Source organism: Caretta caretta, chromosome 13 (assembly GCF_965140235.1).
Source record: "Caretta caretta isolate rCarCar2 chromosome 13, rCarCar1.hap1, whole genome shotgun sequence".
Lineage (NCBI taxonomy): Eukaryota > Metazoa > Chordata > Testudines > Cheloniidae > Caretta > Caretta caretta.
In genome coordinates, this window is record NC_134218.1 from 42371079 (window position 1) to 42387292 (window position 16214).

Genomic DNA, 16214 nt, shown 5'->3' on the forward strand with positions numbered 1-16214 from the left:
TTTTATTAATTTATTTTTTTCTTCTCTGATCACCCTTGCTTCCCCCCCCCCGCATTCCCCCCCCCCACCCCGGAGTGAGATACTTATTGTACGGGGCAGCTCCTAGCTCTCACACTGTGTCTCTCAGAGCGCAGTAATACACCGCTGAGTCTGCCAGCCGCACTCTACGCAGGGCCAATGTGCTGGATTTTCTGTCTTGATGGATGTATAAAGCTCCCTCTGGGTCCATGCTGTTAACGATTCCCTGGTATCCAGAGACTATAAACTGGGGTCCTCGGGTCGGGAGCTGCCTGTACCAAGCTATAGTTTCAGTGGTGATGGAACCGTGAGAGCAGGTGAAGTTCAGTTCCGCTCCCTCCAAGGCTTCCGCGGAGCCCGGCTGCCGGATCTCGGCTCTGCCCGGGGCGCCTAGGGGAGAGAACGCCGCAGAGAATTAATCTAGTGGGCATGAAAATTTTAGAGGTGTTAAGTCGCCAAACCCCATCCTTTCCCTGTGACTGCCAGGTGTGATTAAAAGAGCTCAGAAGGGAGAACGCGCAAGGCGAGAGAGAGACTGGAAAATTTGTAATCTTACTCACTTGAAACAAAAATCAGCACAAGCGCTGAGCCCAGCATTGGTACCATGGTCACAGGGGAATCTCGGTGTCTCTGCTCCTCCCCAGGGATCAGCCCCTGGTCTCGCTGCCTTGTCCCTGTGGAAATGGGCAAGGGGGAAGAGTTGCCCGTTTCCTACAGAGGTGACGACTAAATAACAGGCAAAGATGCTCCTGCCGGAGCTGGAGGTGTGAGTGAGGGAAGAGGGCATAAACACGTTTCTCCCTCCCTCCCTCCCTCTCTCTCTCTTTGAGCTGCTTTTCATCTGAGCCTCCAAAGCTGCGTCTCTCAGGAGGCAGGCGCGGGCTCGGGATGGGGGCAGGGGAACTCGGTCGACTTCGTGAAAAGCCAGGCCAAGTAGTAGACACAGGTGTCATTATGTCTATATAGGGACCATCTTTTGCTTCTACTGCAGGGACGCCTGGTGGTGATAGATGGATGGAGAGATAGATCTGGGATGGATAGATAAGAATGGCCCTACTGTGTCAGACCGAAGGTCCATCTAGCCCAGTATCCTGTCTCCCGACAGTGGCCAATGCCAGGTGCCCCAGAGGGAATGAACAGAACATGGAATCATCAAGTGATCCATCCCCTGTCACCCATTCCCAGTTTCTGGCAAAGAGAGGCTAGGGACACCATCCGGGCTAATAGCCATTGATGGACCTATCCTCCACCCTGTCATGGTCTTGGCCATCACAACATCCTATGGAAAAGGTTGATGGATGCGCTGAGTGAAGTGCTTGCGGAGGTCTTGGAAGGGTTTATTTACTTCCATGGTTTTACCCTTCCCTTTACTGTTCTTCTTAATTCCCTCTGAAAGAGACTTTCTTAGAAGTTTTCCAAAGTACCACCTCTCATCAGTCACATGGGTAAATAATTAGGTGCACAGAGATGTTTTTTGTAAATTTGGCCCTACATGCTTTATTCCTCTCTTTTCGTTCTCCCTGGTCGCCCCTCTCCCAGGCACCCACTGAAGCGTTCCCCACCTTCTGCTTACACCAGAAGGTTTATTAAAGGGGGGCAGCCCCTGGCTGTCCCACTGTGTCCCTCCGAGCACAGAAATACACCACAGCGTCTCCCAGGCTCACACGATGCAGGGCCAGGGTGCTGGACACTCTCTGTTGTCGGAGATGTGCGGGGCTCCCACTAGCTTGGGGCTCTTAGTGGTTTCCTTGTATCTGCTAACTACAAACTGAGGTCCCGGGTTCGGGAGCTGCCAGTACCAGACTGTGCTGTCATTCGCCTTAGTGGTGGGGCGAGAATCCCTCAACTGAACAGTGTCAGTTTTCCTATAGAATATGGATCTCTCACCCGTGATCAAACTCGAGTTCATGTGTTTTAAGATTCAGTGACATTGAACTGTCTGGTTGCACTTTCCTTCGAGAACAGGGCTAGGGGCAGCTTTCACCAGAGTTGCTCATGAGAGGGTTGATGTGTTCTGCTCTTTCCTGATTTTTACCTTACTTGATGATTCATGACATTCACCATCATTGCTGAAATGGAACACTCCAGATTAGGGAACAGATGGAAAACACAGGGAGATAAAGTATCTGAGAGAGGAACAGAAAGAGAGATGTTTCTGTTCCAAGTTTGCAGACTTCCCCCCCCCTCTTTCTGCCCCAGAGTCGACCCCGGTGCCCGCCCCCCGACTGCTCTGCAGAGATCCTGCACGGTTTTTGCTCAGCTCCCCTTCTCCCCAGTGTCTCTATGTTGCTCACGGCATAGTAACAGGTTGTGGAATCACTCAATTCGCTGGACGGTTTCCACAGGTGGAAAGATTTGTGCTTTTTATCGTGGGTGGCATGGAACCCTTTTCTGATCCCTTCATTCGAGTCCCCACTGTGACAGGTTGGGTCACAGAAACCCCCTTGGGACAGCCACCTGATGTGCTGGGACTACCTCTGAGTCCATTTTCCCAGGCAGTTTGGGACTTCAGTACCTTGCCTGGTTGTGCTGGACACTCTAGTCTGCTACAAACACAGACCCAGGTCTGAACCACATCCCCCAAAAGCTGCAGGCTTAGCTGAAAACAGCTTAAGAAGTGCTCCTGTCTCCAACACCGAGATACCCCAGTTCCCAATGGGATCCAAACCCCAAATAAATCCATTTTACTCTGTATAAAGAGTATACAGGGTAAACTCATAAATTGTTAGCCCTCTATAACACTGATAGAGAGATATGCACAGCTGTTTGCTCCCCCAGGTATTAATACTTGCTCTGGGTTAATTCATAAGTAAAAAGTGATTTTATTAAATATAAAAAGTAGGATTTAAGTGGTTCCAAGTAATAACAGACAGAACAAAGTAAATTACCAATCAAAATAAAACAAAAATATGGAAGTCTAAGCCTAATGCAGTAAGAAACTAAATGCAGGTAAATCTCACCCTCAGAGATGTTCCAATAAGCTTCTGTTACAGACTAGATTCCTTCCTAGTCTGGGTCCAGCAATCATTCACACCCCTGTAGTTATGGTCCTTTGTTCCAATTTCTTTCAGGCATCTCTTTGGACAGGCTATCTCTTGAGCCAGCTGCAGACAAAATGGAGGCTTTTCCAGGGGCTTATATAGTCTTTCTCTCTTGTGGGTGGAAACCTCTCTCTCCCCCTGTGTAGAATCACAGCTACAAGGTGGAGTTGAGGAGTCACATGAGCAAGTCATATGTCCATGCATGACTCAGCTCTCTACAGGCCAACTCCATTGCCCACATGTTAGTTTGAACATTCCCAGGAAAGTTCGGATGTGGGTTGGCCCCTTTCAATGTTCATTGTTAGCCAAGTACTCCCAATTATTTGAATAACCCCTTCACACTACGTTGACCAAATGAGTTTTATGTGCTTCCTCCAGCAAACACTTTAAATACAAGCATAGAGCCAACGCTCATAACTTGAGATATAAAAATGATGCATGCATACAAATAGGATGAAAACACTCAGTAGATCATAACCTTTGCAAAGATAAGTTACTTGGCATATGTAGCTGTCAAGGTTCCTTCCCCACTCCGAACTCCAGGGTACAGATGTGGGGACCTGCATGAAAAAACCCCTAAGCTTACTTTCACCAGCTTAGGTTAAAACTTCCCCAAGGTACAAACTATTTTACCTTTTGCCCTTGGACTTATCGCTGCCACCACAGAACATCTAACAGAGATATAATTTGGAAAGAGTCGGTTTGGAAACATCTTTCCCCCCAAAAAATCCTCCCAGACGTTAAACCCCCTTTCCTGGGGAAGGTTTGATAAAAATCCTCACCAATTTGCATAGGTGACCACAGACCCAAACCCTTGGATCTTAAGAACAATGAAAAAGCATTCCGTTCTTAAAAGAAGAATTTTAATAGAAGAAAAAGTAAAAAGAATCACCTCTGTAAAATCAGGATGGTAAATACCTTACAGGGTAATCAGATTCAAAACATAGAGAATCCCTCTAGGCAAATCCTTAAGTTACCAAAAGACACAAAAACAGGACTATCCATTCCATTCATCACAGCTTATTTTCTCAGCCATTTAAAGAAATCATAATCTAACGCATATCTAGCTAGATTACTTACTAAGTTCTAAGACTCCTTTCCTTTTCTGTCCCTGGCAAAAGCATCACACAGACAGAGAGAGAGAGAGGCTTTGTTTCTGCCTCCTCCCAGCTTCTGAAAGTATCTTGTCTCCTCAATGGTCATTTTGATCAGGTGCCAGGGAGGTTATCCTAGCTTCTTAACTCTTTACAGGTGAAAGGGTTTTCCCCCCAGCCAGGAGGGATTTTAAAGGTGTTTACCCTTCCCTTTATATTTATGACAGTAGCATAGAACATATTCTAGTTATGTCATATTTACATTCATAAGCATATTTCTATAAAGCATTATAGGGTGCAATGTCACACTCCCTTCTCAGGTCCCTCAAGAAGAGTATGGGGGTGGAGGGGGGTTGTGGTACTGCACGTACCAGAATGCATAAGGAGGAGCATAGGAAATTGATAGGTACAATTCAGAAGCACAGGTTCCCCTTGGTAGATGATAACGCTTCCTTCAGTTTGGGTCACTGAGTCTGCTCCATAGGTGCCTTCTGTGGGAGGAAAAGAGCAAAACAGATACACTGAGATATAACAGAACCAGCGATTAGACACTCCTAGACAACTTTCATGTAAAAGATACAAACAATTAAGCACAAAAATGATAGATAAACACAAACACAATAGAAATGTGGCAGATTCACTAGGACATAATGGCAACACAAAGTCTGCACTGAGAGACCGTGAACACATAAATGGATACAATCAGATACAACGGCAATATAATAGACTCGAATATACAGTCATAGAGAATATTGACACTCAGACACACCAGACACACAATACATGCAATCAGGTAAAACAGAAACATAATATGAGCGGATTTAATACAAAGAGAGCATTGACGCACATAGACAATACAAACATAAAAGATACAATAGGATATAATATAAGCACTTCGTGATCTTAAGCTTTGAAACAAACTAAATTATGAAGACAGGATAAAGACATGGTTGGACAAAATATAACCCAGCTGAGAAATGGAAAGTTATTACTTAGAATAGACATGACTATCACAGTGGAGAGCCAAGTTAGACGCATCCTTCGGTTGGGGAAGGCAAGAATTCTGTCCTTAAAAATGTGCCTTAAAATGAATGTTGTATCTTTGAGCAGCAGCTGTCGGAACAGCATGAACCCAACTTCACAGGAGGGATTCTCTCTGCTTTGTAAATGCTTCTCAATGGTACTGTCAACTTCTGAAGGGCAAAGAGGGCTCGGTTGTTGTCAGGGGAAGACAGAGAGCATGGGAGAACGGGCTGTTACTTCTATTGTTATTCATTTAGCGCCACACCGCACCCGAGTGGCAAAATGTGTTCACAGTTGGGCAATGGTTGCAGCAGGTATTCTCACACCTTTGCCTGTAAATCAGCCTTTCCCACAGAGAAGGTATTTTTCTTATGCATGAGGTGGGATGGTAAAGACTCTCTCTCTCTCTCTCTATTTATCGGTCCGTGTGCCCTGGGCAGCTGAAGTTCCCTCAACTTATCAGCATCAGTTTTCCTACAGAATATGAACTTCTCCACTGTGATCAAGGCAGATTTCCGGTGCTTTTATTGGTTTAGTTTCAGTGATATTGGTTGCACTTGTCTTCAAGACCATAGGGTGGCGGCACCTTTCACTCGGGTTGCTCATGAGTGGGTTCATTTGTTCTGGTCTTTCCTGATTTTACTTTAGTTGGTGATTCATGACATTCACCATCGTTTCTGAGATGGTAGCACTCCGGATTAGGGCAAGGAAGGAGAAAACAGAGAGCTAAAATGTGTGTGAGTGAGAAAAAGAGAGAGATTTCTGTTCCGAGTTAAATTCTTGCAGTCTTCCGCCCTTCTGCCCCCGAGTAGCACCCAGACCCTGGTTCCCGGATCCCCGCTGCTCTGCACTGACCCTCCGCTGTTTTTGCTCAGCTCCCACGCTGGTCCGTGTCACTGTGTCGCTCGCGGCGCAGTAATAGGTGGCGGAGTCGCTCAGTTCGCTGGCCGCTTTCCACAGGTGGAAGGATTTGTGCTTTTTGTCGTGGGTGGCATTGAACCCTTTTCTGATCCCTTCATCCGAGTCCTCCCTTCCCAGGTCCCTCAGGAAGAGCCTGGGGGGCTGGTTGGGGAACTGCACGTACCAGAAGGGGTAAGGAGTAGCAGAGGCAGAAAATTGATAGGTACAATTCAGACGCACTGGATCCACTTGGGAGATGATAACGGTGCCTTCAGTTTGGGTCACTGAGTCTGCTCCATAGGTGTCTTCTGTGGGAGGAACAGAGCAGAAGAGACCCACTCAGATAGAACAGAACCAACCGGAGCTGAGACACTCCGAGATAACATCCATGTAACAGATACCAACAACACAGAGAAAACATGACCGATAAACACAGATCTAGTAGAAACGTGGTAGATTCACTAAAACGTAACAGAAATCCAAAGTCTGCACGGAGAGACCAAGCGAACATAAACGGATACAATCAGATACAACAACAACCATATTTAGACACGGATATAATAGAGAATATTGACACTCGGAGAAAACACAAACACAACACACGCAGTCAGTTATAATAGATATACAATATTTATGCTGAGATATGATAAAGAGAGTACTGATACTATAAACAGTATAAACATAACAGATACAATCTGGTATGGCACTTCGAGATATCAGGCATTGAAAGAAACTGGATGAGGAAGGCAGGATGCAGACGTAGTTCGATCGAATGTAGCAAAGCTGAGACAGAGAACGCTGGAGGCATCCTTGGGTTAATGATTCTTCGGCTAAATAGAGCTAATTTCCTAATCCCGCAAGAATTAATTTGTCTCCGTCCGTGTCTACTCTCTCCCGTTTAGGGAAGGCAGGAATTCTACCCTATAACATGTGTCTGAACAATTGATGTTGTATTTCTGAGCAGGAGCTGTCGGAAGAGCGTGAACCTAACTTCACAGGAGTGATTCCCTCTGCTCTGTCAATCCTCCTCACCGGTACTGTCAGAAATGGGAACCTCTGAAAGGCAAAGGGGGCCAGGCTGATGGCAGGGGCGGGCAGAGAGCAGGGGACAGAAACATGCTGCTACTTGTATGATTTATCTAGCACCACACCGCCGCCAAGCGGTAAATTGTGTTCACACATCGGGAATGCGTGCCGCAGATATTCTCACACCTTTGCCTGCAAATCCGCCTTCCTCGCAGAGAGAGTGAGGGAAGACAGCGAGTCACTCTCTGTCTGTTGAGGATTCCTCAGCTCTTCAGTACCATTTTTTCCCTTCGGAATAGGAACTTCTCCGCCGTGATCCTGGCAGAGTCCGTGTGTTTATTGATTTAGTTTCAGTGACATTGAACGGTCTGGTTACACTTTCCTTTCGGAACGGGGCGGGGGGAAGCTTTTCCCAGAGTTGCTCTGGATGTCTTCTGGTCTTTCCTGATTTTAATGGCTGATTCATGACATTCACCATCATTTCTGAGACGGTCAAACTCCGGGATAGGGCAAAAATGGAAAACACATAGCCCGAAGGAGTGTGTGAATGTGGGGGTGTGTGTGTGAGAGCGAGAGAGAGAGAGAGAGATTTCTGCTTTAAGTTCAGTGTTTGAAGAATTCCCCCTTCTGTTCCCGAGTCGCCGCCAGATCCGGGTGCCCGCCTCCCCGCTGCTCCGCACAGACCCTGCGCGGTTTTTGCGCAGCTCCCCTGCCGGTCCGTATCACTGTGTCGCTCGCGGCGCAGTAATAGGTCGCGGAGTCGCTCACTTCGCTGGACGGTTTCCACAGGTGGAAGGATTTGAGCTTTTTATCGTGGGTGGCATTGAACCCTTTTCTGATCCCTTCATCCGAGTCCTCCCTTCCCAGGTCCCTCAGGAAGAGCCTGGGGGGCTGGCTGGGGAACTGCACGTACCAGAAGGGATAAACAACAGCAACACTGGCAGAAAATTGATAGGTACAATTCAGACGCACCCGGTCCCCTTGGGAGATGATAACGGTGCCTTCAGGTTGGGTCACTGAGTCTGCTCCATCGGTGCCCGCTGTGGGAGGAACAGAGCAGAAAACAGACACGCTCAGATAGACCAGAACCGGAGCTGAGACACTCCGAGAGAACATGACAAACAGATATTACAGAAACGCAGAAGTTTCACTAAATAAACAAACAAACAAAAAAACCAGAAATCCAAAGTCTGCACGGAGAGACCATGCAAACATACATGGTAACAATCAGATAACATCATCAACATCATATTTAGACTGGGATGTAATAGAGAATATTGACACTCAGAGACAACAGAAACACAACACATGCAATCAGATAGAATAGATACATTATAGTTATACTCAGATATAATAGAGATCATTGACGTTCTACAGACGGTATAAGCATGTTTTATACAATCAGAGCTGAGCACTTTGTGATCTTAGGCACTCAAACAAAACAAACTATGAAGACAGGATACAGACGTGGTCCGACAGAATGTGATGAAGATGAGAACTAGAACGTTCCTCACCTAGAAAAGCTAAGACTGTAACAGCGGAGAGCCAAATTGCAGACATCCTTGGCTTAATCATTCTTTGACTAAACACCGTTAATTTCCAGGAAGAATGGATTTGTCTTCGTGCCTAGTAGCTCCCGTTTAGGGAAGGCAAAAATTCTGTCCTTAAAAATGTGCCTTAAAATGAATGTTGTGTCTCTGAGCAGAAGCTGTCGGAAGAGCGTGACCCAAATTCTCTCTGCTCTGTCAATCCTCCTCAGTGGTACTGTCAGAAATGGGAAAGTCTGAAAGGCAAAGGGGGCCAGGCTGCCAGGGGCGGCGAGAGAACAGGGGACAGAAGAATGGGCTGTTACTTGTATTATTTATCTAGCACCACACCGCCCCCAAGTGGCAAAATGTGTTCACAAAGGGGCAATGGCTGCTGTAAATAGTCTCAAACCTTTGCCAGTAAACGAGCCTTTCTCACAGAGAGAGTATTTTACCGATGCAAGAGATGAGGGTGGCCTTCAAAGATAGTTTGTGTTTCTTAGAAGTTTTACAAAGTACCACCTCTCACTAGTCGCACGCGTAAATAATTAGGTGCACAGAGATGTTTGTGTAAATTTGGCCCTAAATGCTTTATTCATCTCTTTTTGTTCTCCCTGGTCACCCCTTTCCCCTGCACCCACTGAAGTGTACCCCATCTTCCGCTCCCAACACACACACACACACACACACACACACACACACACACACACGTGGGAGTGAGATACTTAGGTAAGAGAATCCAGCACCAACCTGCCATATGAACAAAGTGCTCCCTAGCTACAATGGAAAGGCTCCAGTCTTGCACTATACAAAATATGGTGGCTAGTTTGAGTAGCCACACACTTCTCAAACATATACTCGAGGGGCATATTATACTATAAATAACAACAAGTCCTACCCCACCCCCCCCCCCTGCAACTGTTTCAATGTCCTTCATGGGCACCGTAGGTAACATTTTGTTCAGGTTTTCCTGTTCCTCATAGGTGGCATTAACAATTTACTCCCTGGAGTCTTTTTAGGCAGGTGTCTATAACCCTTACACAAATACACACACAAAGGGGAGCAATTATTCCCTGGAATTCTTCTTCCTTGTGATTATCCCAGATAAATGAGGCTAGCAAGAGCGTACATAAGAGGGGTGTGGGCGTTGCTTTCACAAAAGTGCAACACAACTTGCTTGTTTCTCTTTTTTCTTTTTCTTTTTCTGTCAGTGAATGCTACAGCTAAAAGCAAGACATTTATTTTTGCCAGTCTATGTTTTTGTTATACAATTTGGTGTTGATCACTTAAGATGAGCTATTACCAGCAGGAGAGCGGGGAGGAGGGGGTGAAAAACTTTTGTAGTGATAATCAAGGTGGGCCATTTCCAGTAGTTAACAGGAACGTCTGAGGAACAGTGCGGGGTAGGGGGGAATAAACATGGGGAAATAGTTTTACTTTGTGTTATGACCCATCCACTCCCAGTCTCTATTCAAGCCTAAGTTAATTGTATCCAGTTTGCAAATTAATTCCAATTCAGCAGTCTCTCGTTGGAGTCTGATTTTGAAGATTTTTTGTTGAATAATTGTCACTTTTAGGTCTCTAATCGAGTGACCAGAGAGATTGAAGTGGAGAGGTTTTAGTTGGGGGCTGAAGGTGATGGCTAGTGGTGTTCAGTTATTTTCTTTGTTGGGCCCAACTAAAATCTCTCCAACGCATCATCAAGGATCTACAACCTATCCTGAAGGAGGACCCATCACTCTCACAGATCTCGGGAGACAGACCAGTCCTTGCCTACAGACAGCCCCCAAACCTTAAGCAAATACTCACCAGCAACCACACACCACACAACAAAAACACTAACTCAGGAACCTATCCTTGCAACAAAGCCCGTTGCCAACTGTGTCCACATATCTATTCAGGGGACACCATCATAGGGCTGAATCACATCAACCACACTATCAGAGGCTCCTTCACCTGCACATCCACCAATGTGATAGATGCCATCATGTGCCAGCAATGCCCCTCTGCCATGTACATTGGTCAAACTGGACAGTCTCTACGTAAAAGAATAAATGGACACAAATCAGACATCAATAATTATAACGTTCAAAAACCAGTCGGAGAACAATTCAATATCTCTGGTCACTTTATTAGAGTCCTAAAAGTGACAGTTCTTCAACAAAAAAACTTCAAATCCAGACTCCAACCAGAGACTGCTGAATTGGAATTAATTTGCAAACTGGATACAATTAACTTAGGCTCGAATAGAGACTGGGAATGGTTGATTCATTATAAAAAAGTAACCTATTTCCCCTTGTTTGTTCCTCTCCCCCCCCCCCCACACATTTCCGCAGACGTTCTTGTTAAACCCTGGATTTGTGCTGGAAATGGCCCACCTTGATTATCATACACATTGTAAGGAGAGTGATCACTTTAGATAAGCTATTAGGAGCAGGAGAGTGGGGTGGGGGGAGAGAAAACCTTATGTAGTGATAAACACCCATTTTTTCATGATCTGTGTGTATAAAAACATCTTCTGTATTTTCCACAGTATGCATCCGATGAAGTGAGCTGTAGCTCACGAAAGCTCATGCTCAAATAAATTGGTTAGTCTCTAAGGTGCCACAAGTACTCCTTTACTTTGTTACTGGTTTCATGTTTAGAAGAAATTGCTTGATGTATGATGGATTTGGAGTGCCCTGTAGTAAGTTATGAATACTGAATCTTGACTGGGTTACTGTAATGTTAGCTGTGTGCATATATAGAGTTAATTCTACTGCAGGATCGTCAGGAAATGCATCCGGGCAGAAAGGGGAGGACAATAGCCCAGCGTCTCAGCAAACACTTGACTTGAATGTTGCTCCCAAGTCCTTCTGAGCTTCCTGAACTGGTTTAACCTGTCTCAGAAAGCATAGGAGAACCAAGGACTTTGGATGATTGAGAGGTATTTCCTGAAGGGTAGGGGAGAGATATAAATGGTAATTAAGTGATACAGACAGAGACCCAGACCCCCAGAGGATGGGGATCTGGGATAAGATAGGCCAATTTAGGACTATAGATAAGCCAGACATGTATGTAGATCTTTTATTGTTTTCATATATTTTTTCTCTTAAGTTATGTTTGGTTCCTAAATTTGGTTTGAGAAGGCTGTTATAGGTCACTGATTTCACTGCTGACTGCAAGCTTCTGAAGAACTTCAGGTGTCCAAACCCACTTGGACCTGTTGGGGTAAGCACGGTGGATCCACAAGGCACCATAGGCCAGGACTTGGTCTAAGAGTAGAAGACTCACAGGATAAGGGTTCCACCCTAGGGAGGTAAAGGAAAGAGTCTTCATACCTGAGAGGATGGGCTAAGAGCTGCAGCTAGCCCTGTAACTGTGACTCTGTGGAAAGTGAACATTGATTCAAATCCATGGCAGTTCAGAAGTTGGTACAGCTTCCTAGTGTGCATGTAAGTGTGCTGTGAACTTTCTAACCCAGGTCCTCAGGTGGTGTAAATTGGTGCAGCTCCACTGAAGTGAATGGATTTAGGCTGACTGATACCAATGGAAGATCTGGCCCTTTTTGTGCCTGGGCACAGGCAAAACACCTTTGCACCATCAGTTCTCAAAGTCCCTGTTTAGGCCATGATATGCTGATCTTGCTCAGTAACATTTGCAGTGTTACCAGCTCTGATGTTCAATTTAGATTCCCTGCTCCTGGAGAAAATGATTACAGGAGAATCTCAGTGTTCATTCAATAAATAAATAAAACAAAAGTTTCTAGCCTTCATGCCTGAAGCGACAACCTTGAATATGTAACCTGAATAGTACCTTAAAGGATCAAAAGACGGGGGGGGGGGCGGGGGAGGAGGAAGCACCCACCTTGATTATTTTAATATCTGAAGGTTTTTGAGCCCATCTAGGTGGTTTTTGAACATGTGGGCCGGGCAATAACTCATGTGTACAGTCTACTCAGAAGAGAGCAGCGGTAATGTTACAAGTACAGCGGTGACCATGTCAATTAGACCGTCACTGCGAGAGGGACTGTACGGATATAGGCGGTGAGCTTTTGAACATGCCCAGTCTGAACTAGAACAGAGGGTCTCAACCTTGTTCTTTCTCAGCCCCCCGTCCCTCCCCCCGCCCACACACACACACACGTATAAAAACTCCACAGCCGACCAGTGCCTCGACAACTCGTTTTCTGTATAAACCCAGGACCTGTGTTATGGGGTAGCAATCAGGGCACTTTCTTGGGGCCTCAGGGTGTCCCATGAAGCTACATTGCTCAGGCTTCAGGTTCAGACCGGGTGGCAGGGCCTGGGCCGGGGCTTCAGCCCCATGCGGTGGGTTTTGGGGTTTCTGCCCTGCATGGGCACCCCCTGAAACTGGCTTGCTCCCTCCCCTCCAGGGGGCCTGGGCTCCTGGTGGAGAACCAGTGAACGAGAGGTTTCCAGCAGCCTGATCCCTCTGGGCTTGTCCACACCTAAAGGGCTGCAGCGGCGCTGCCGTAGCACTTCACTGAAGACGTGCCCTAAGCTCTCTCCTGTTGGCACAGGTAACCCACCTCCCACGAGGCAGTGGCTATGTGGAAGGGAGAAGCTCTCCCGTTGCCATGTAGTGGGGCCACCCCTGACTGTCCCACTGTGTCCGTCCCAGCACAGAAATACACCGCAGCGTCTCCCAGCCTCACAGGGCGCAGGGCCAGGGTGCTGGACACTCTCTGTCGGCGGAGATGTGCGGGGCTCCCGCCGGCTCGGGGGTCTTCGTGGTTTCCTTGTATCCGATAACTACAAACTGGGGTCCCGTGTTCGGGAGCTGCCGGTACCAGACTGTGCTGTCAGTCGCCTTGGTGGTGAGGCGAGAACACGTGCGGTCCAGTTCGACTCCCTCCAAAGCTTCTGCGGAGCCCGGCTGCTGAATCTTGGCTCTCCCCGGGGCCACTAGGAGCGAAAACCAGCAAGAGAATTGATTCGGTGGGCCTGAAACTTCCGAGGGACCCTAGGGTTAAATCCCCTTTCGCCAGCCCCCATCCAGTGGCTGCCCCGGGAGTTTCGAAGTGCCAGGAAGGGGGAGAATGCTGGGGGAAGGAGAGAGAGGCGTGGCTGGATCGAGAGACAGAAGAAGAAGAGTGTGTATGAGGAGAGATGGGGGGTGCATTTGGTGAGGTGGGGGGATGTAGGGTGGAGGAGAGAGGGGGGTTGGGGAAGACAGAGGTTGAGGGAAACTGTTATTTTACTCACTGATAACAATCAGCACAGTGGCTAACACGGGGGCTGTTGCAGCCCTCCTGTGTCCGCGATGTGTCTGTGTCGAAATGTAGAAGCCACACTCCACTGCGAAACATTAACAACGGTGCCTGCAGGGAGGGAGCTGCCCTTTTGCTCTCTCACCAGCCCCCGAGACAGTCAGAGAGACGGGAGCTCTGGCCTTTTCCTTTCAGCTACAGCCCCAAGACGCTTTGGCAGGGCGGTAGAAACCAAAGTCGTGCAATGATGCCTTGCCTGTGGCTCGTGGCTCCTCTCTCTGCGCTTGGGAACCATCGGCTGTGACACAGGTTAACTCCCGCCTCGACGGTGCAAATCACCGATTTTTATCAGGCGTTCAGGCCGCTGCAGCGAAATCTCACTGATTTACTTTCAACTCCCGCCAAACAGTGGGGAGTTATTCAAACGGAATGAGATTGGGGTGCTCGGCCAATAAACCAGCTCCCCCCGCAGCATTAGTGCCGGAGAAGGATGTTGCTGTCTGTCTGTCTGTCTATGGGTCGATTTTTCTCTACTCGACACTTATATATTCCTCCACCCCAAAGTGCCAGTTTCCCTGTAGACTATGAACTTTCCCCTCATGATCTCGGTAGCGTTTGTGTGTGTGTTTGTTTGACTTTATTGGTGTTACGCTAATTTTGTTTCATGCTATTCCGTATAATGTCTAAAAAAAGGTGAAGCCCTGGACTGGATCAAGCCGGTGAAGCCCAGAGCTAGCCGGTGACCAGAGAGATCTGATCCAAGTTCTGTGGTTGCACCATTCCTCCCTTCCCCTCCGAGACCCCGGTACCCTCCTTCCCGCTGCTCTGCACAGACCCTGCGCGGTTTTTGCTCAGCTTCCTGCCGGTCGGTGTCACTGTGTCGCTCGCGGAGTCACTCTGTTTGCTGGATGGCTTCCAGAGGTAGAAGGATTTGTCCTTTTTATCATGGGTGGCATCAAACCCTTTTCTGATCCCCTCATCCAAGTCCTCCCGTCCAACATCCCTCAGGAATAGTGTGAGGGCCTGGCTGGGGAACGTACACGTACCAGAGGGGATAAGGAGTGACAGAAAATTGATAGGTACAATTCAGACGCACACGTTCACTTTGGGAGATGGTAACGGTGCCTTCAGTTTGAGTCACTGAGTCTGCTCCATAGGTGCCCTCTGTGGGAGGAACAGAGCAGAACAGACACACTCAGATATAACAGAACCAGAGACCAGACACTCCGAGACAACTTCCATGTAACAGTTAGAAACAATTCAGCACAAACATCATAGATAAACACAGATACAATAGAAATGTGGCAGATTCACTAGGACATAATAGCAAGGCAAAGTCTGCACTGAGAGACCGTGAACACATAAATGGATACAATCAGATACAACAGCAATATAATAGACTCGAATATGCGGTCATAGAGAATATTGACACTCAGACACAACGGACACACAATACGTGCAATCAGGTAAAACAGAAACATAATATGAGTGGATTTCATACAAAGAGAGCATTGACTCTCATAGACAATACAAACATAAAAGATACAATAGGATATAATATAAGCACTTCGTGATCTTAAGCTTTGAAACAAACTAAATTATGAAGACAGGATAAAGACATGGTTCGACAAAATATAACCCAGCTGAGAAATGGAAAGTTATTACTTAGAATAGACATGACTATAACAGTGGAGAGCCAAGTTAGAAGCATCCTGCGGTTGGGGAAGGCAAGAATTCTGTCCTTAAAAGTGTGCCTTAAAATGAATGTTGTATCTTTGAGCAGCAGCTGTCGGAACAGCATGAACCCAGCTTCACAGGAGGGATTCTCTCTGCTTTGTTTCAGAGGAACAGCCGTGTTAGTCTGTATTCGCAAAAAGAAAAGGAGTACTTGTGGCACCTTAGAGACTAACCAATTTATTTGAGCTCACGAAAGCTCATGCTCAAATAAATTGGTTAGTCTCTAAGGTGCCACAAGTTCTCTCTGCTTTGTAAATGCTTCTCAATGGTACTGTCAATTTCTGAAGGGCAAAGAGGGCTCGGTTGTTGTCAGGGGAAGACAGAGAGCATGAGAGAAGAACTGGCTGTTACTTCTATTGTTATTCATTTAGCGCCACACCGCACCCGAGTGGCAAAATGTGTTCACAGTTGGGCAATGGTTGCAGCAGGTATTCTCACACCTTTGCCAGTAAATCAGCCTTTTTCACAGAGCAGGTATTTTTCTTATACATGAGGTGGGATGGTCTGGTAAAGACTCACTCTCTCTCTATTTATCTATCTGTGTGCCCTGGGCAGCTGAAGTTTCTTCAACTTCTCAGCATCAGTTTTCCTACAGAATATGAACTTCTCCACTGTGATCAAGGCAGATTTCCGGTGC

General features: G+C 46.8%; 1 long non-coding RNA gene across 3 annotated transcripts; it reads right to left on the reverse strand.

The window, feature by feature from the left end:
- Positions 1–322: 322 nt before the first annotated feature.
- On the reverse strand, positions 323–8996 carry LOC142068855 (uncharacterized). Of its 3 annotated transcripts, none has more exons than XR_012664776.1 (4): positions 8617–8996; positions 8075–8142; positions 2979–4644; positions 323–408 (listed from the first exon to the last, which is right to left on the reverse strand). It is a non-coding gene; the product is annotated as an uncharacterized LOC142068855 (long non-coding RNA). The 3 variants fall into 3 exon arrangements; XR_012664775.1 differs by lacking the exon at positions 323–408 and adding an exon at positions 1904–2144; XR_012664774.1 differs by lacking the exon at positions 323–408 and having other exon boundaries at positions 2863–4644.
- Positions 8997–16214: the final 7218 nt, after the last annotated feature.